This window comes from Podarcis liolepis (genome assembly GCF_965112155.1).
Source record: "Podarcis liolepis genome assembly, chromosome: 15".
In the NCBI taxonomy this organism is placed as follows: Eukaryota; Metazoa; Chordata; class Lepidosauria; order Squamata; family Lacertidae; genus Podarcis; species Podarcis liolepis.
Window position 1 is genome coordinate 42,783,900 of NC_139566.1, and position 19,849 is coordinate 42,803,748.

General features: G+C 47.4%; 1 protein-coding gene across 7 annotated transcripts in view; it reads left to right on the forward strand.

Annotated features, from left to right (window-relative positions):
* Positions 1 to 19,849, forward strand: part of PITPNM2 (phosphatidylinositol transfer protein membrane associated 2) — a 221,502-nt gene that overhangs the window by 94,895 nt on the left and 106,758 nt on the right. Inside the window, exon 1 of one of the 7 annotated variants that reach the window (XM_083476377.1) lies at positions 10,810 to 10,832. The exons of the other annotated variants lie outside the window; for them this stretch is intronic. The gene's annotated coding sequence lies outside the window, so the exon portion shown is untranslated. Of the gene's footprint in view, positions 1 to 10,809; positions 10,833 to 19,849 lie in introns of those variants that run through there. 7 annotated transcript variants of the gene reach the window in all.

A 19,849-nucleotide genomic window follows, 5' to 3' on the forward strand; every position in this document is an offset into this window, starting at 1 on the left:
ATCTACAGAATTCTCTTATCTGTGTTACGTGCACATCCATTTTTCTTCTTAGTGCTTTTTCAGAGCAACCTCAGACAAAGGGAAATAATAGGTATAATAAGTAGTTACTTTGCACCTGTTGACAATTAAAAGGCTATTATTGGCTGCATAATGCTTTTCTGTCTTGCATCTCCAAGATAAAAGACAGACAAAATATCCTTCCCCTGTTATATATAGAGACAGAAGGGAAAACATACGTTATGGTATGTTCTTTCTTTTTTAAATTGTACACCATTTGCACTGTTACAAGACATGTTTTTAGCAGAGTGCTATTGCTTCTTTTGGCTTTCTTGACTAAAAAAATAAACTCAACCCGATAAGTTTTGCCACCAAACTGAAGTTTTTAGATGTGTTTGTTTGGGAGTAACAACACAACATTTCCATGCCTATCATCTTGAAAAAATGGTAGCAGTGTCAATCAGTGTCCTCTTTACTTTACACGCTAAGCCAAACTTTGCCTTAACAAGACCACGCAAGCCGAGCTAAGTGTGTTGTCTGAACCAAGACCTGCGGTTAAGCTTTCTCCACAGTATGCATGAGCTATAGCCAACGTTTGCTCATGGTAGGCTATGGTTCCTAGGTTGCTAAAAGGGTTTCTTTTTCTTTTTCAGAGAAAAATCATTACATTATGAAGGTTTCCTAAACAAAGCCATATACAGTTTCTCTATGTGGTGTTTTTGGGACATCAGAATAGTTTGGACAACAAGAGTTCATATAAAAAGAGAATGATATTAGTGAAGAAGAAGAGCAGAGAGCCACAAACATCTTTCTTCTTTTCAAAGACTGGGAAGTGTCAAGTGATAGCTTGACAGTCCTTTTCAAATGCCCACAATGGACACAGAACAGGTGGACCATGGAAGGTGTTCAGCATTTTGGTGGTGTCCAGACTGATCGATTACCCAAATATAATGCATCAAAGTATACAGTTTTCACAAATATGTGGATTTCTGTGCAGACCATACCCCCAGTATATGCATTTCTGTAGTTATTTGCTTGGCTGGCAAACTGCATTGCAAAATTCAGAGAAGGACGAATTTCAAAGGATGAGTGTGTTTTGATTTGCATATTGTTTTGGAAAATGCTGCCTCCCCAAAGATACCTTTGGCAAGTGTGTGGATGGTGGTGATAGGGGAGAAACAATGGACGTAATAATGGGATTGGTGGGGGAAACCCCTAGACAGAATGTTTCCTGTTATTTCAGGAACAATTGATCTTGTTTAAAAGTCTACCAATGGCCAACACCGAAGCCTCAGTTATAAATTGGCATTTCTGAGAAATTCATATATTTTTCCAGTTCTCCACAGCTGGCCATTGAAAAATCTAATCTTCCAAGGATCAATTATTGTATAACAGTAATTTTGGCAATTATTTGATTGTCAGGCTCGCCATCTCATAGCTGCCAACGCACCCTCTTCAAATATGTCCTTTTGAGTTTTTGCAGTGTCTATTTCCAGCAGATTCCTTCCCTGCTGCTTTGTTGTGGACTATTTTCAGCTCTCCCTACCTTCCTTCTTTTTCAATGTTGTTCACGTATATATTTAACCAGGTATTTTTAGCTTCATGTTTCAGAAGGGCGTGGGTCAGGAGTACGACAGAGAAAGAGAATGATGGAGAGAAAAGAGAAGAGGAAGGTGGAGACAGGGAAGTTCGAAGGAAAAGAATTAGGGCATGTGAACAGATTCTGAGACCCTCCAGACTGTGTGTTTTTTTTAAAAAACATGGTGTATTCTGCAACATGTTCCTGACCCCTAAAAGTGTGTTAGTATTGGATTTATAATGGACCACACATCATTCTGCTTTATTAGTTGTTCTGAGATGCTTCCCCAGTGTTACTGCATTACTGCCGCCTGGAGTGCTGTAACGAAACAAAAGCAGGACAAAAAAGCACCAACAACCCCAGCACATTTGCCATATGAAAAGTTACACAATTTCACCAGGAAGCTGCGGAATGTGTGATTTTTCTAAACATTACTTGACTGGGGAACGCAGAGAAGTGAACAGTTTGAAGGATGGCTGCATTTCGGTTTGCATACTGTTTCCAAAAGTGCAGATTGGGTGCGTTTGTCATTAAACGTCAACTGACTATGTCACAGGCAGCAAAAAGGTTTGGATTGGCTATGCTACTAGTGCATCCCATTCCTGTTGTAGGAAAATGTGTGGACTTCTTTAAAGCAGCTATTCTGTGTGGAGATTAAATCTTATTTGATTATCCTCACTGCTCACCAACCCGATTCGTGACTGTGTCGCTTATATAAAGCAGGCTTGGAACACCCATCACTCGGTTTTTGTTTCATTTCTTTTCTCAGGCATGGAATAACTCTCTATGTTAATTTTCTAGTGGCTATTTAGCTGCAGCGTTTGCTGCCATTAAAGTTTTAAAATGCCAATATGGAGCTGGGAACATTACAAGGGGAGTGTGTGCGGCTGCCACATTTAATATGGCAGAAAAGGCCAAAATTCAATATTCTTTTTCCATTAATGTTGGTGGAAGAAATAAGAGCTCCTGTTTGTGGGTTTCAATTAAAAACTGGTTTTTAGGAATGTATTTCTTTTTCTCTTCTGCTGCAAGTAGGTATTTGACTGCCCTGTGACCTGTAGCGAGATTTAATAGCTACAGCATGGCTGTATGGCATATGGCCCGTGTCCATCCTTCTGCTGTAATTGATGTCGGCCTCCTAATGAGCTCTTAAATTCAGCAGGTGACGTCAGACTTCATCTAACAGCACAAAAAAGATTAAGACCCATAAATGCATTTGCTTCTTTTAGTGTGCTCTTGAAGCAATGATTCTTGTGTCTAACCAACTGCACTTTGTAGGTTTCGGTCTCTTTGTGTAGTTTTTTTCAGTGTTTTCTTCTGTTATTAGACCTCCCTGCATTTTCCTAATTCTGTGTGCAGGGGTTACTAATTGGAGGGAGAAAATGTTCCTGGATGGTGACGCTGGATTTACACAGATTGCTGTGAAACAGTGCGAAGCATCGGGGCCAAGTCAAATGGTGTTGTTCCCTTCTGTACCTTAATGGCCCAGAGTTTTTCCTCAGCTGGACACGTGCTCACCTTGCCTCGCCCTTTGCTGACTTTCGCTAAAATTCTTTGCAACTCGGATAAACATCTTCACATTTTCGATAGCAGATTCAGAGATCAAGGGCCACATACCACTACTGCATCTGTAACGCACTTCATCACTTCCTTTGAGTCAAACAAGGGTTTTTGTTTTTGTTTTTAATACAGAGTGAGTTTGCAGTAACGCAACACAATGCAAATGTAACAGCTCCAGCCTCCAACTGTTTTTCAAGCACCAGCCCCTCAGGCTGTTCCATTTTAATTTCATAGCAGGGTTGACAATGAAACACACCATTCTACAGTGCAGGGCAGTGTGTATACTCCCTCTCTCATGTGTGTGTGTGTGCGCGCGCGCGCATGCATTTCTGTACGCATGATTTGACTGGAGAACTGCATGGCAGAGTTTGAAGAATTTTGAAAGACAATCGCCCTTTGGCTCATGCACTTGTTTTGTAAAGTGCAAATTTAGGAAGTTTGCCTTTAAATGTGAACTGAATTGAATTTATCCCCCATCACCAATACAGAAACACCTCTCACCATCTGCAGAGCCTTATGTTAGGACCAACAATGCCACCAAGGGCACTTGGAAGGATTATATCAAGGCAGCACTAAAAATTCAGGTTGGCACCCCCACACATCATGATTCATAATATAGTGCCAGGTCAAAAATTATGAAACCAATATCACAATATGCACGTCAAACCAGTTTGGGGTGATATATTGATATATATATCCCAGCCCTAAACATTCACCATCTTCCAATCTTTGAAAAGCAGACAGCTGTTTGTGGCTCTCCGTTCTTCTTCTTCTTCTTCTTCTTCTTCTTCTTCTTCTTCTTCTTCTTCTTCTTCTTCTTCTTCTTCTTCTTGATGAACTCTTGATTATCCAAACTACTCTGATGTCCCAACAGCAAGATATACAGGCAACAACACATTAATGTGTGTTCAAATCACATGTGACTGCACACATACACATATCACTGCGAAACTGGAAGTGGCACTTAAAGGGGCAAAAACAGCCCCCAAAAGAGCACGGAAACAGCAAAAATGGTGTGAAAACAGCGCCTAGCAATCCCACAAGTCATTGCAAGTGCAATCCCAGGAGCCTTTGAGGCCTGTTGAAAGTTGGAGTTTGAGCAAGGAAGTTTCGAGGGAGTCTGGTAAGTGCTGCTGGTTTTTAAAGGGGGTTTTCAAGCATTTGCAGGCTTTTTCAACGGTGTTTGCAATATATGCAATTTCACTTAAATGTGTGGTGCCTCGGAACGTAACCCCTGCCTAAATGGGGAGTTGTTTGTTTTGCCTTGTTTAGGAAACCTTCATAATGTATTGTTTTTTCTCTATCAATTATTACACCATCTCTTCCAATAGTGCTGATAGTTGCGCTCCTTGTGTGCATGTAAGGGAAAGAGAAAGACTGTAAAATGCTTCATCCTCTCTTCCTGTACTTTCTCTTCTCCTGTACTAGAATCTGTTTGCTAAGTTTGAAAAAGTGGTTATAATCCTTGTGATTCATCAACTTGCTCCTTTGAAATTTGACTCTTCTGTCTGTTACAATCAATGAGCTTTCATAATAAAAATATTCAATATTAATTTGATTATTCAAAGGACTCCACATACATTAAGTCAGCAATCCTTAGAACAATATTTGAAGGGAGGCATTGTTCTGTGTTGCAGAGTGGGGACTGAAGTTGGGGGAGACTGGCTTGTCTACGTTTACAGTGCAGCCCTGTGAGAAGGAGAGCCATAGCTTAGAGATATTGAGCACATGTTTGCATTCAAAAGATACCAAGTTCATTCCCCAGGTAGGAGGAGCAAAGCTGCTACTAGTAATGGTGCTGAGCTAGCTGGACCAAGGGCCTGATTCTATCTACTGTATGAATTTGTGGCAGAGGTGAGAAATGAACCGGGGTCTTGTTGACTCATAGCATTCAGATGTGGAAGTTAGAACATAATAAGAAACAATGATTTAATGTTATGTGCACAGACCTCAGGCTTGTGCTGTCTCCCAGCTTTTCTCTGATGCCACCATGAGGAACAGATCAAGCCTGTTTCACCATAGTTTATGAAGCTGGCTTGTTTCAATGCATAATAGCTAAGATTCACCAGAGTTTAGGGCTGCGACACAATGTTTAACTTTAGTTGACAGAAATGGGAAGTGAAATCTTCTATTCAATTTAACCGTAGTTAAAACTAACCACAGTTTATCCAGGTTCAGGCGCAATGCTTAACTGCTATAATTCTAAACTAGAAAAAAACTGGTTCTTGGCCACACCAGAGGAGGAGAGGGGAGAAGAGGGTGTTGACACGTAACGCTTGCTGCAGCTCATTCCTGGAACAATAAACCATCAAATGGTTTATTGCCTGAATAAAGCTATTGTCATGAGTGCTAAAATATATGAATAAAGTGTTAAAATAGAACTAGGGATTGGGGATAAATTAATTCAGTTAATATTTTAATGCAAACCTGTGTAATTCACTCTGCCCAAATCAACAAGTGAACCATAGCACAGCAATCCTTTGAGATTTGCACATCTCCAAATTTTGTACTGTGACTGTGCGCTTAAAAAGTGCATATATTAGTGAAAATGTACAAAACTACATTATGTCAAGGAAAGTTCCTTGCTAAAATATGTATATTAGGCAACATTGCATATATTAGGGTAGATGTGAATGAAAATGCAAGCAAATATTTGTGCCAACATTAAGGGGGAAATTGTAAATTGATGCAGAAATAGGGTAAATTGAACTTAAGGCTGGAAAAAAGAGCTATGTAGAGAAGCCAGAATGGACAGAAACAAAAATGGACAAATCCAGCTATGTGTATGGACAACATAGCATTATGTACCATATTTTTTGCTCTATAAGACTCACTTTTTCCCTCCTAAAAAGTAAGGGGAAATGTGTGTGCGTCTTATGGAGCGAATGCAGGCTGCGCAGCTATCCCAGAAGCCAGAACAGCAAGAGGGATTGCTGCTTTCACTGCGCAGCGATCCCTCTTGCTGTTCTGGCTTCTGAGATTCAGAATATATTTTTTTCTTGTTTTCCTCCTCCAAAAACTAGGTGCGTCTTGTGGTCTGGTGCGTCTTATAGAGCGAAAAATACGGTACATGCGTGTATTGAATATACAAGGCTGGTCTGTACATCTTGTGTGATAAAATGCAGTTCACCTCTTGTGCAGAGCAGCTCAGCAAAAGGGTTAGTGAATGTTATGATTTTGCTGTCTGCTTGAGATTGCAGAATCAGGGAGGTTGTCAAAATCTTGGCAGATTGCAGCTGGTCACTGATGGGCTGCATTTGACTTGGTAGATAACAACTTGTGCAGGCCTGGCTTGAATCAAGGTTAATCCCTGGCCACTTTAAGCGAAGTGTCTCTGTCTACAAGGGTGACTTTCATACCTGGTATGGTCTTTTGTGTCAGACTTGGGAATGTTGGTGCCCAATTGTGCTGATTCACGTAATTGAACACTGGGCATAGCCAAGAACTATAAATTACTAATTTGGCAGTAATGGAAGTATTTGGAAGTCCTAGTTGTCCTATTGGCAGCTTTCCTATTAATGTATATTACTTAGGGTTTATTGCTGAGTACTGTTGTTTCCAGATTTTATTTTGCCTTAATCATTTGTGTGATGCTATTTTGAGAGAAATCGATGATTTCATGAGTTATGAACAGTAATGTAGCTAACAGACTTAGGGCCCTCTGATGCCGCTGAGGTATTGTTTTTCCACAGGTCATCTGCGCTGATAATTTAAAGGGTTATTTCACTTAATGTAGCATTATGTTCCCCTTAAAAATGCCTGCCCTCATAACACACTACTGCATTTACTCAGAGTAAAGGAAATTTACTTACAAGACCCTACGTCTCTATGACAGTCCCTTTAATGAGTAGCTTCCCTTTGCCCACTACTTTTAGAGGGGATTATTCCTCTTTAGTTAGTGGCTTCCTGTTTACGTTTGTGATTGTGACATTCATGAATTGGCCTTTAATTTGTCAGTTCCTGCTCCCTGTGAGAGTTGTTGGTGGCAGGGATTTTAGTCTCAGTTTCTTGTAGCCAGAGCAATTTCTCATTAATTTTATCTTTTAAGATAGTAATTGCAAAATGAAGACGGACGCTCCTGAATTTCTGTGGGGAATATAGTATCATATTAAGTGTGATATGCAACCACTGTCTTAATTCTGTTACCAGCTGATTGTGGAAAAGCAACTCCTGAGCTTGGGTAAGGTGTGGTGAGGAAGCAGCTGTAAACAACTCATTCCAGGGCAGGCTTCCTCAACCTCGGCCCTCCAGATGTTTTGAGACTATAACTCCTCTATCATCCCTGACCACTGGTCCTAGTAGCTAGAGATTATGGGAATCGTAGTCCAGCAACACCTGGGGACCCAAGTTTGAGAAACATTGATAAAGCCTTATGATCAGTATGAGAAGAAGTTAATTGAATTGAATTGCTGTAGATTGCTGCAATCTGCTGCCTGTTTTGGTGCAAATTTCTTTTCAATTTTTTTTAGCACCCTCTCCACCAAAGCTAATACAGAATCTCACTTCTCTTGCTTTCACGAGTTGTGCTCATTGCAGGGTTTCCCCCCTCTAAATCAAAAGCTTAGCCTTTTTTTGCTATTGAAAATGGGTACAATAAAAGCTGTTGGACTAGTTCATGAGTAATGGCAAGCCATGGTTTGACTGACCTTGAGTTTGTGTGTTCCCCTCTTCCCCTTGTGTGTTTTGATTCTCTCCCTGATCTCCAAACCATGGTTTGCTGTTTATATTCCAACTATGGTAGCCCTCCAAAGCAGAATTGGAAGTTGTGGTTTGGAGAATGAGTGCAAACTGTAGTTTGCTGATTGAGATGGGATTGCAAGCTGTGGTTTGTCCAAACCTAGGAGTCAGAAAGGGAATTGGGGCAGAGATAGAGAAGATGTGTGAATTTAAGACCCAACAGCCAAATAAGGCCATGGTCAGGCTGAAAACATGTTTTGCCTGCATTAGAGTTTTGAAAGTGATGTGATGGAGGTGTGTACATGTGGTTCTTTTGTCTCGGTCTTGTCTGTAGTTGCACAGGAGATTACGTTTTTTAAAGCACTACAAAAAAACCTAGCCCAACCTGATGTGCTGGTGGGCAGAAGGTAGATCTTGATGATTTGCAGCAAGGGTTTCTGGATCCCAATTGTTTAACAGCAACATATTTTTTTTTTCTAAATTAGGATGTTGGAATCCCTGGCCTGCTGCAACTCAGTTGTAGATTTGTGCTTTTTTGTACATCCGGTTAACTCAGGAGGGCAAAAGACTCTGCCTCCTGGGCCTTTGTGGCACTTCCCCTTGGCTGGTGGGTCTCAGGATCACAATGAGAAAACAAAGTCCCCGGTAGATTTCACAAGCCTGACATTCTGCGATTGTCTGTGATTGTGAGCTGAGCAGCACACCATATCAACGTGCACCTCAAACATTCTGGAAAAAACCCTTCTAATATTAGCCTGACCTTTGAATTACACAGGTGAGAGAATTATATATAGAGCTTTTATTTTCCCCCTTCAGCGCTTCCCACTCTCAGCTTGGCCTTTTGGTCTTACAATTAAGACTTTGTTAGTACCTTTTATGATCGTTAACTTCTTATTCCCTAATTATAGGATTTCATTCCAAGCTTCCCGCAAGCTTTCTTTTACAGCCCCTAAAGGGGCTCCGTTTATACAGACCCTAAATGGTAGGGGGTTTAATGTCTGTTTTCATTCTGAAGCACAATTTAGCACTTTGGTTCACCATGTCTGTCTGAGAAATTACCTGTGTCACTTCATTATAAGTGTAATATTTTTCCTGCCCCAGTCCCATGGTTCCTGTGGTTTTTATTGCTTTTAAGTTGATGGCCTATTGTTCTTTCCTCCACTTTTTTTTTAAATGCCCTTTAAAAGTCCAAATGCACCCCTGCCCCCAAAAGAAACATGTTTGAATTGCTTCCAAAGTAGGATGAGACCACTTTAAGTAAATCTTCAGAAATAAACATATTTCCTAAGGGCTGTAAACTATTTCCCGCCCTGTTTGGGCTTGTGGGCCCATGATGTGTGAAGAATTTGATTCATGCCCATTTTGCATACAAATATTATTGGTATGTTTGAGAATATTAATTAAGAGCATCTTAATGAGATTATCCTTACTCTGTTCTAGAATGTTCTCTTGGTGGATTAGCCTGTCAAATAAATTATGTGGGTCAGCGTGGAAGGTTATAAACATATTCTGACATGTATTTTTCCTGTTATTTTTAGGATTTTTATTGCTTAATTGTATGCATATTTTTTGTGATGATTGTAGTTTTTTATTCTTTTGATATGGTCTGTGGACTAATTCTGTTCTATTCCTGGAGGTTTAGTCTGTCAGAGAAATTCTGTGGGTCAGTTTGTCAGGGGAAGGAAGTGGGGGGTGAGTTGCTTTGAGAGACCTGCTTTCCTCGCAGGTCAGCCGCACCAGGGAAATTTCCTCTGGGATTTCTGATGGGAGGTATAACAGCAATTTAAAAGCAGTAAAAAGGCACGAAATGAGGTCTTGAAAACAAGAGGGGAAGAGTTGTTTATCATGCAGTGCTAGACAGCTAATTTATTTAGAGCTTCTGAGGGAGACAAGATAGGCTTGTTTTATTACCACTTTAATGAAAAAGACTTGGAGCCAGTGTTACGGTTGCCACGGGGATGCCACTAAAAATGGCGTCCCCCTGGTGAGCAAACGCGTCCAGCGGTGACATTGGTCAAGTCCTCCCCACACACTCCTGCTCAGTTTTGATGCCCCCCAGTCGAGACGGCACACCTGATTATTTGCAACTATTACCACAGCGTTGGTTTGGGCGGCATCCATGGAGCAGCGATAATACATACTCCAGCCCTGGGAGTGTTTATAATACTGGAAGAAGATCCTTACTGATTATCCTGTTATGTTTAATTCTGTTGTTGGCTTTTACTGTGTTTTAGCTGACTTTCATTTTTTTCTGCGAGTCAGTTTGAGAGCTTTTCTGGGGACCAAAAACATGCCCTGTAAACAAGCAAACAAACAAAAACATAAAACCTTAGCCCTCAGCTCTTCAAGTACGAAAAACTGAGGTGGGGAAAAAGTTTTGCTTTGCTTTACGCTCTCATCTCAAAAATGGTCAAGGGCCTGCACCCTTCCCTATGTACACCACACACAGGGAACTGTTGGGGGCCATTTCCCACTTGACCTTGTTTTCGTTTCTTGTTTTTTTAAAGTGTGGGAGTGACCAAATAGTGACTTCCCCCCTTCCAATTTTCATGCCATAAATACTTTGGTGGATTTGGCAGCGGGATGTCATAGAATCATAGAATCATAGAGTTGGAAGAGACCACAAGGGCCATCGAGTCCAACCCCCTGCCAAGCAGGAAACACCATCAGAGCACTCCTGACATATGGTTGTCAAGCCTCTGCTTAAAGACCTCCAAAGTAGGAGACTCCACCACACTCCTTGGCAGCAAATTCCACTGTCGAACAGCTCTTACAGTCAGGAAGTTCTTCCTAATGTTTAGGTGGAATCTTCTTTCTTGTAGTTTGGACCCATTGCTCCGTGTCCGCTTCTCTGGAGCAGCAGAAAACAACCTTTCTCCCTCCTCTATGTGACATCCTTTTATATATTTGAACATGGTTTATCTTTATGTGAGCTGTTTGCTCCTTTCCTGGGCAGCCAATTCTGAGGGTGGTGGAACTACCATTAGATCCCCCTGCGCAGCAAGTAAAGCCCAGGATGGTCAGTAAGGACGGAGGTGTTATCTATGTCTGTCTGTCTGTCTGTCTGTCTGGCTGTCTGTCTGGCTGTCTGTCTGTCTGTCTGTCAATAACCAGTAGAGAAGAAGGAAGGAGGAGGTCTTCCAGATACTTTAACTGGGTAATTTCCTCTGACTTCTTGCTCAGAATCCAGGCCCTGTGTTCCTATGAAGCCCTGTGAGCTGTCAGCAAGTGCTGGTTTCTTCTGTGAGCTGCAAGTACTTAGCACTTGGCAAAGGTGCTGAAACAAATGGGGGCAGGGAAGAGGGTGGGGGGAAGGAGAGGCGAACACTTTTCTCCCAAGATGATGCGCTCCATTACTGACTTGTCACTTTGAGTGGGATTGTAGCCTTCTGAGGCTAATGCGATTAACCGTGAAGGCTGGTGTGTAACAATCTGATCTTTGCCTATTTCATGGCTGCCACTGTGACATGGAAAGTTACGAGGGAACTATACTTGGGAACAGATCAAATGGCACAGGACGAAAGCACAGGGCTATACTGAGACTTTTGTTTATGCTGTTACATCATGTACATCTAGCGCCCTAACAGAGGGCCCCTCCAGGCATCCTTTTCATTGTTCGTTCATGATTATTTCTTCTCACGATCCTTTCAACATTGTTTGCAAAGCTTGGGGTTGGACGCTGTCAGGGGTTTAGGAGCAGAGGCACGGGCAAGGGAGGAAACAGAGAGCGAAGGGGAGGAGGCAGAAGAAAAGATGAGTGATGACGACGACCCGAGATCTCCTAGTCTTTCCAGTGAATCAGAGGATTCACAGAAAGGAGCACCAGTGGCCAGGGCAAGGGGGGAGTCTAGGGGGGCACCCCAGGAAGATAGAGCCAGAGGGGACTCAGGGGGGAGCAGCTGGAAATCGGGACCAGCGTCACCGCCAGGAAGCAGGGAAGAGGAAGGGAGCCAGGGGGGAAGCGCTGGCAGCTCACCACAGGAGGGAGGGCATGAGTCAGGAGTGGCCACACCTCCATCGGGGAGCAAAGAAACGGTTAAGAGGAAAGTGGAAGGTTGGGCGGGCGCGCCAAGTTCAAATGCAGAGGAAGGTGGCGCAGTAAGCAGCCCCGAAAGGGAACCAGGTCCTAAAGCCCGGCGCAAGGAGGCAGGAGGGTCCGGGGGGTCAGCGTCAGAAGAATCCCGGAAGGAAGAGACCCCGGGGGGTAGAGGGACCCAGAGGAGGACAGTCAGGCGGAAAAGGTGGAGCAAGGCTAGGATATTAAGTTGGTGCACACGGGGCGGAGACTCAGACGGAGCTTCGCCGATCTAGCTACTAGACGTAGAGTTGCGCGCAGCAGCGTGAGAATGGAAACTGTAATTCAATAAAGACTTTTACTTAATGATCGCTGGCTAGCGTGATCCTCTGTGAGCTAGGATCTTCAAGCAGCTCTGACAGTAAGCTCCGTCCCCCGATTGTGGGCATCTACAGCCTCGAGGAGGGGAGAGAAACAGGTGCCTACTAGCGAGCTCACGAACGGCAGACGACATGACGGCTGAGCAGCAGATAGAGGAACTCAGAAAAGCAGTGGCACAACTGAATGCCGAGGCTCTCGCATCCAGGAAGAGAGAGGAGGAGGCAGCTGCCGCCTGCAGGGATCTCCAGGTCAGGTTAGACGTGCTGACAAAGCAGACACCCCGGCAGGAGGGAATTGGGTTGGCGAGATGGACAGGCGGGCTGGTCTCTCACTTCGATGGGAACCTGCAACAGTATCCCAACTTTAGAGCCGACGTACTGTGCGCACTGCAACTGCTGCATAAAGACTTTAGAGATGAGCAAGAGAGAGTGGGATTCATCATGTCCCATCTGCATGGGGATGCTAAAGCATGGCTACGCAATTTATGGAGAGATAAGGATCCGGCGCTCCAGAATGCAGATGCCTTTATTAAAGCGATGGATGGGTGTTTTTTATCAAGTATTGACGTGGATCTTGCACGGAAGGAGGTGCATGGGCTGAGACAAGGGAGGGCCAGCGTCAGGCAGTATCATGCCCGCTTTTTCGCCTTGGTCAGTGCCCTGGAATGGGACAGAGATTCGGCTCCTGTAAGAGACCTCTTTTGGGAGGGGCTGCACAACTCGATTAAAGATGAGATCGCGAGGGGGGAGAGACCCCGAACCACCCAGGAGGTCGTTCAGAGGGCACTGGCAGTGGGGGTGAGGCTGGAAGAACGTCCGTGGAGCAGGGACGAAGGGCGTGGAGGGCGCGAACCAGCCAGGGGCCCCTCCTTCCTTCCCAGAGAAGCAGCGCGGGCGCAATCCACGCCTCCGCCAGGAGGAGGAGCCGAACCTATGGAGGTTCGAGGTGCAAGGGCTCAGTCAGCAACCAGAGCCCTAGCACCGGCAGCAGTGAAAGCGAAGCCTCCTAGAGGGAACAGGAAGTGTTACGTCTGTGAGGAGCCAGGGCATATGGCAAAAGAGTGTCCCCAGAGGCTCCACAAGCTTACTGCAGCCTCGGCAATGGTGACTGCAGCAACGCAGCAAGGGGGACCACAGCAGGGAAACGACGCAGTCTGGCTGGAGGAAGAGGCCCTGGGGCCCAGCCAGACGTGTTAGTGACGCAGTCCCCAGAGGTTTTACAGCCCGTGAACCCCCTCCCGCCCAAACCAGTGGTGAGGCTCACCGCATCTCTCCAGCTGCCCAATGGAATCACCACTGACGTGCCCATCACAGTTGACTCGGGCAGCAACGCGGACTTTATAGGGCAGGACTTTGTCGACAAGCACGCTATACAGTTGCTGCCGGCCACACTGCCCCTGCAGGTTGTCACGGTGGATGGCAGGGAGTTGCTAGGGGGGCAAGTGGTGAAGCAGACGCCGCCCATGGCGATGCGACTTGGAAATCACAAAGAAATCATCAGCTTCAATGTCACTCAACTATCGGATACGCCCATTGTATTGGGAATGAGTTGGCTGGACAAGCACAGCCCAACGCTGGCTTGGTACCAGAGGCAGCTGATCTTCGGCTCTTCCTTTTGTGCTGAACACTGCATCGTGCCCCGGCAGGAAGGAGAGGAAGAGGAGTCACAGCTGCTGCTAGGCACGCTGCAAGCGATTCCCCACAAGTACGCAGAATTTTTGGAAGTTTTCTGCGAGAAGGAGGCGGACAGGCTACCCCCTCACAGACCATATGACTGCAAGATTGACCTGCTGCCGGGGGTGGCGCTGCCTAAGGGGAAACTGTATTCCATGTCAGAGGACGAGCTGCAGGAACTCAAACAGTTCATAGATCATAATTTGGAGCGCGGTTTCATCCGAGAGTCCAAGGCAGCGGGGGGCAGTCCAGTATTCTTTGTTAAGAAGCGAGACACGCCCCAAAAAAGACTGGTCGTGGACTATCGCATTTTAAACAATGGGACCAAGCCGTCGGACTTCCCCATGCCCCGAATCGACGACCTCCTGGCGAAGGTGCGGAAGGGGAAAGTGTTCACCAAGTTAGACCTGCGAGGGGCGTACAACCTCATTCGTATGCGGGAGGGAGATGAGTGGAAGACGGCCATGTTCACGCCACTGGGTACCTACGAATACAGAGTTATGCCCTTTGGATTGCAAAATGGCTCCCACGTTTTTCAAGCTTTCATGCATCACGTGTTGGCGGGACTTCTCTACAAGACGTGCGTCTGTTTCTTAGATGACATCCTGATCTTTTCGGAATCGCAGCAGGAGCATGACAGACACGTCAAGGAAGTGCTGACCAGACTAAAGCAACATAGGCTCTACGCCAAGCTGGAGAAGTGCCAATTTGACGTGACGGAGGTGGATTTTCTGGGCTACAAGTTGTCTGACAAGGGGCTCGCCATGGACAGCGCCAAGGTTCGCGCGGTATTGGATTGGAAGAGTCCACGCAACCGGAAGGAGGTCCAGAGGTTTGTCGGCTTTGCGAACTTCTATCGCAAGTTTATCAAGGGCTTCGCTATGCAGACAGCGGCCATCACAGACACGCTTAGCTCCAAGAAAAAGAAGTTCGTTTGGACAGAGGAGGCGGAGCAGTCCTTTCAGGCACTCAAGCGTCTCTTCGCGTCGGAAGAGCAGCTGCTTCACGTCAACCCCAGCAGGCCGATGAGGGTGGAGACAGACGCCTCGGACAGAGCCGTGGGGGCGGTCCTGCTGCAAAAGGACCAGCAGGGGGTGTGGCGACCGGCAGCGTTTTACTCCAGGAAGCTCAGCAAGTCCGAGCAGAACTACACCATCTGGGACAGGGAGTTGCTGGCCATTCATGCAGCGTTCAAAGCGTGGAGGCACTTCCTGATCGGCGCCAAGCACACGGTGCAGGTTTGCACGGACCACAAGAATCTGGAGCACTGGCGCACGGCACAGTTCCTAAACCAGAGGCAGATACGTTGGGCTGAGTTTTTTGCGAACTTCGACTTCCGCATAGAGTATGTCCCGGGGGACACTAACATCATGGCGGACGCCCTCTCCCGTAAGCCACAGTATCTGGAGGACGCAACGCCAGCGGCCGCCATGCACATCTTCGCACCAACAGTATGGGCGTGCGCCGCGGCCACCGTGGACCTGGAGGCGGTGCGACGAGCGTTGCAGGATGACTCCTTCGCGCAAGCAAAGATGGCAGAGGTGCAAAGGGGCACGGCTGCGGTCGACGGTTTCCAGCTACGAGATGGTTTGCTCATCCGTAAAGGGGCCATCTACGTGCCGGGAGACGACCTTCGCGCCAAGGTGCTGCAGCAGCTGCACGACGCGCCCACGGCCGGGCACTTTGGCAAGGAGAAGACGGTGGAATTAGTAGCCAGGGATTTCTGGTGGCCTGGAATGAGAGGGGAGGTCGCAGACTACGTGGCGAGGTGTGACACCTGCCAGAGGGCCAAACCAGTGCACAAACCGCCGGCCGGACTGTTGGAACCGCTGCAAACTCCGGTCGAACCTTGGGAAAGGGTGGCCCTGGACTTTGTCACGGATCTGCCCAGCTCGAGGGGCAAGACGGCAGTGCTGGTGGTGGTGGACCTGTTTTCCAAGATGGCGCATTTCATTCCATGTGCTAAGGTGGCCACGGCGGAGCAAACCGCCAAACTGTTCATAGATCACGTGTTCAAGGTTCACGGTCTGCCACGGTCTATTCTGTCCGACCGGGGGCGGCAGTTCATCTCGAATTTCTGGCAGAAGCTGATGGGCTTCCTGAACGTCAAGATCAACCTGGCGTCGGCGAGACACCCGCAGACCAACGGGCAAGCGGAGCGGGTCAATGCCATCATGCAGCAGTACCTGAGATGTTATGCAAATCAACAGCCTGCGACGTGGGTGGATTACCTGCCGCTTGCCGAGTTCGCCTACAACAACACGAAGCACGTGTCCACGGGGGTCACGCCGTTCTTCGCCAACAACGGGAGGCACCCCAGAACCTTCCCGGGACTGGAAAGAATGGGGGAGGGGGAGCCGCAGACAGCAGATGCGTTCGCGTCGGAGCTGCAGGAAGTCCACGATCAGCTGAGGCGCCACCTGGAGCTGGCCAAGCACGCATACAAGGTTCAAGCGGACAAGCACAGAAGGGTTGGCGAAGAGCTCCACGTGGGAGACTGGGTTTGGTTAGCAGCCCACGCAGTGCCGGCCAGGTCGTTGGCCAAGAAGAAACTAGGGCATAAACAACTGGGGCCCTACCAAGTCGAAGAGCAGGTCAACCCGGTAGCTTTCAGACTGGCACTTCCGGAGGGTTCCAGAATGCATCCGGTATTCCACAGATCGGTGCTCACTCCCTACAAGGCACCGCACAGGTTCCAGGAACCCGGAACGGCGCCGAGTCCGGTCAGAGACAGAACAGGGCACGCGGGAGTGGCACAGAAGGAGCGCATCAACGAAGTCACGGAGATTTTGGACTCCAGATGGGGGGAAGAGGGGGTAGAATACTTTCTCGCCAAGGAGGGCACCCCGGCCAGTGCGAACAGCTGGGTGCCGGGCTACGCCTTGGACGAACCTCTCCTCAAAGACGAGTTTCATGCCCTCTTCCCCCATAGACCTATGCCAGCAGACTTTTTCGACGACTGGCTTTTCACGCCCACGCTTTCGGCCAGCACTTTCCGGGGGTTCGACTTGGACGAGGACCCGACACAAGACGTCCGTTCCCCGGAGGGGTCACCCTCGGGATCTGCATCAGAACCCTCGTATTGGTGGGACGATAGACCAGAGGAGCAGTTCCGCAGACGGTGGCTGGAAGGCCCAGGACGAGCAACACCGCCAGGAGGAAGTGAGGGAGAGACGGACATGGACGTTTTCGGGGACGACCCTGGTTTCGAGCACGGCGGCACAGAGATGGAAGCGGAGGTGACCGTTGTCGACGAGAGCAGGGAGGAAGACCCGCGAGACTTCAGATGGAGGCCCGCCACGGGAAGCGACCGATATCCGACGTTCGTCCCTTTGCAACAGCAGCCCCCAGCTCCAGCACCGGAAGGAGGGGAGGGGGGAATGGGGGGCTTCGAGGGGGGGATGGATGTCAGGGGTTTAGGAGCAGAGGCACGGGCAAGGGAGGAAACAGAGAGCGAAGGGGAGGAGGCAGAAGAAAAGATGAGTGATGACGACGACCCGAGATCTCCTAGTCTTTCCAGTGAATCAGAGGATTCACAGAAAGGAGCACCAGTGGCCAGGGCAAGGGGGGAGTCTAGGGGGGCACCCCAGGAAGATAGAGCCAGAGGGGACTCAGGGGGGAGCAGCTGGAAATCGGGACCAGCGTCACCGCCAGGAAGCAGGGAAGAGGAAGGGAGCCAGGGGGGAAGCGCTGGCAGCTCACCACAGGAGGGAGGGCATGAGTCAGGAGTGGCCACACCTCCATCGGGGAGCGAAGAAACGGTTAAGAGGAAAGTGGAAGGTTGGGCGCGCGCGCCAAGTTCAAATGCAGAGGAAGGCGGCGCAGTAAGCAGCCCCGAAAGGGAACCAGGTCCTAAAGCCCGGCGCAAGGAGGCAGGAGGGTCCGGGTCAGCGTCAGAAGAATCCCGGAAGGAAGAAGCCCCGGGGGGTAGAGGGACCCAGAGGAGGACAGTCAGGCGGAAAAGGTGGAGCAAGGCTAGGATATTAAGTTGGTGCACACGGGGCGGAGACTCAGACGGAGCTTCGCCGATCTAGCTACTAGACGTAGAGTTGCGCGCAGCAGCGTGAGAATGGAAACTGTAATTCAATAAAGACTTTTACTTAATGATCGCTGGCTAGCGTGATCCTCTGTGAGCTAGGATCTTCAAGCAGCTCTGACAGACGCACTGTTTTATTTTCAATCAGTGCATGCCCTATAGCTTCTTGCTGAAATCCTGTAACTTATCATACCACAAATGTTTGAGAGGATGGGTTCCTTCTCCCACTTTTCTTAAGTCCTTAAGCACATTCCCCTGTCCTGCAGATTATATAGGCATGCCCAACAACATTTGATTAATCCACTAATGGCAAATCTACCAGCTAAATCTGCTCAATTCTATGCCAAGTTTCTACTAGACAATAAGATTCAAGTTGTGATTTTGGCCGTTGCCAAGTTTCTGTCTGAGGTGGTCAGGATCAATTTGTATTAGACAAAAGTCAGAAACAAGCATAGTCTTATGATCTGTCCTAGTAGTTTGTGTGCTTTTAATGTATTTTAAATGCACTGAATTTCGTACAGTTGGTCCTTGGAATGCAATAAAGAATTGTTGTTGGTAATGAATAGTCAGGTGGATTGTAGATGTAGTGTAATACAGCGGTGTAGCGTGGGTTGCAAGTAATTTGCGCCCCCTAACCCCTAACCTGCCGCCGCTGCCAGCTTCTTCTTGCTGCTGCCTGGTCTGGTCTGGTGTGGTTCTCTCCTGCGCTCAGCGCTGCGCTGGGCGGCCGCTGCACTGTCCCTCCCCCAGATAGTCCCTCCCTCGCTCTCTCCGCTCCGCACCACAACGCACGCCTGGCACGTTCCCCCTCCACAGTGGGCGGCGACCCGGCAGCTCGGATCGGATTCGCACAGCCAGCACTGCAGTGAGAGAGAGTGAGTGAGCCAGGTAGGGGCAGAGAGCTGCGAGTGCGAGCGCACCCCCCCAGATGTTGCGCCCAGTGCGGCCGGCCCCCCCTGCACCCCCCACGCTACGCCACTGGTGTAATATGAAAACAGACATGTGTGGAATTTGATTCACTTTGTGACTTCCCAAAAGCTGAAGCTGTTGCTTTGCACAACTTGGCTTACCCTTCATTCCTCAAACAGGTGACCTCCATAAGAGAGAGGATGCCATTATCAAGTATAACACTTTGATAAAAGCTTTCAGGGATTTAATTTTTTAAAAAGCCTTTTCACACCATCTACCAAGAGGAGATGCACAGAAAACCCTTTACAGCTAAGCCTGTGAAGTTCAGTGAGGCGATTGATCATTGATCATTGTTTTGGTGGTGCACCAAGGCACCTCTGCAGTGACCAAGCATGGCTTTGGATAAGCTGGTCTATGGCAGTGGTTTTCAAACTTTCTGCCATTGTGAGACCCTTTTAAAATCAAATATAATCAGCATTTGCTGCTGTTGTTTTCAGTCCTCAAACTAAACTTAACAATATGTAATTGACGATTCCCCCTCCCCATTTGCACTGACATGAATGGTGCAGAATAATGCAATTAATTACATAGAATTATGCCACAGCAGACAATTATGTGGCATTATGTGAAACAAACAATGCTGCTTTTGTTGGAAGATGCCCTGCAGTGGAATAGAAACAGTGCTCTGCATGTGATGAATATGGGGCAGAATGGAAATCCATGCCTTCTTACGTTTCTACATATGTTTCAAGTGGAATACTAACCAAACCTATTGGGTCTCTTCCTCACCCCTCATGAACTGAGGATGTACGCTGCAAAATTTCAGCATTAATCTACAGGTGTGCATTGCAGGGAAAGATTGATGGTGGTGGGTGAGTTACTTTATTGGAAAAGCTTGACCACCACTACTGAGTCTCTCAAAAAGATTCCAAGGAATCCTGGTGTTGCCTGCTACTAACTTCCCTCCAGGTTACCCCAAACTCCATGCCTTTTTACATGAGTGTTGGACAGAAGAAAGCACT